The 1277-nt window shown below is 39.5% G+C and overlaps 1 protein-coding gene across 1 annotated transcript in view; it reads left to right on the top strand.

Annotated features, from left to right (window-relative positions):
- DYX1C1 (dyslexia susceptibility 1 candidate 1) overlaps positions 1-1277 on the top strand; it is a 76065-nt gene that overhangs the window by 48545 nt on the left and 26243 nt on the right. The gene's annotated exons all lie outside the window — the stretch shown is intronic.

The following is a 1277-nucleotide window of genomic DNA, read 5'->3' as shown; positions in this document are numbered from 1 at the left end:
CTGTATTAAACTAATATCTCATAGTATATGGCATCCTTTTCTTGAGCAGTACAAAGCATGTAAAATCCAATTCCTTCATGTACAATGATTATTCCTCTAGCCTTATGAGTTATTATACTATACATTCCTCCTTTAAGTTGTATGTTCCCTGTATTAGATGATTTTTCTTTAAAAAGCCTCCAAGGATTGTTTAATATTCATCTGCCTTTGTATCATAATAAAAAATACATATTTGGTCTTCCCTTCCCCTCCCCTTCTTGACACAGAGTTCCTAAAGCCATTGTAATTTTCTGAGTGTTAGGCGTGCTAGGTTCATCTTTTGTCCTATTATTTGGACTTTGACCCAGGTTCCTGGGACAATTTCTAATCCCTTGGAATTTCTTGGGTGATAGGAATGTCTTTTGTCCTAATGAGGCAACTCTTGGTGGGCTCTTGGATGAGGACTGGTCACCAGAAAGATTACATACCTGGCACTTTCAGCCCCACCCCCATCCTTTGGGAATGGGAAAGGGGCTGGATATTGAGTTAGTAATCAATCATACCTACCTGATGAAACCTCCATAAAAATCCTGGAACTATGGGGTTTGGCGAACTTCTGGGTTGCTAAACACATGGAGGGTGGAACACCTGGAGAAGGCACGGAAACTCTGCTCCTTCCCCCATACCTTGCTCTATGCATCTTTTCCATTTTGTTCCTTTTGTGAAGGGAGTTGTATCCTTTCGTTAAAAAACAGGTAAACATAAGTATTTTTTTCTGAGTCCTGTGAGCCATTCTAGCAAATGATCAAACCTGAGGAGGGGGTTTTGGGAACCCCCAATTTATAGCCACTTGGTCAGAAGTACCAGAGGCCTGGGCTGATGATTGGCATCTAAGTGGGGATAGTCTTGTGGAACTGAGCCCTTAGCCTGTGAGATCTGATGATAACTCCAGGTAGGTAGTGTGAGAATTGAATTATAGGACGCAGCTAGTGTTGCAGAATTGGTCAGTGTAGGAAAAACCCACACATTTTGGTGACCAGAAGTGAAGTATGGAGTCTAGCGAGAGTATAAAAGGAGCAAACAATTTTTTTTCCTATACACTGTGTTTTTCTTTGATATATGTAGTCTCTCTTTTCCCTTTATCATAAGCTTTGTGTTATTTCCTTCTTCATATTTTTCTCTTGATTGTAGTTCCATCTGTCGCCTACTCTTTGAAGTCTTTCTTGATCTCTTCACTACTCCTGAAGAATTAGACAATTTCTGTGTCTTTAATATAGCTTATTATAAATTAAAATTAT

Source organism: Propithecus coquereli, unplaced genomic scaffold (genome assembly GCF_000956105.1).
Source record: "Propithecus coquereli isolate 6110/MARCELLA unplaced genomic scaffold, Pcoq_1.0 Scaffold57, whole genome shotgun sequence".
Lineage (NCBI taxonomy): Eukaryota > Metazoa > Chordata > Mammalia > Primates > Indriidae > Propithecus > Propithecus coquereli.
This window is presented reverse-complemented; position numbering and strand designations above follow the sequence as displayed.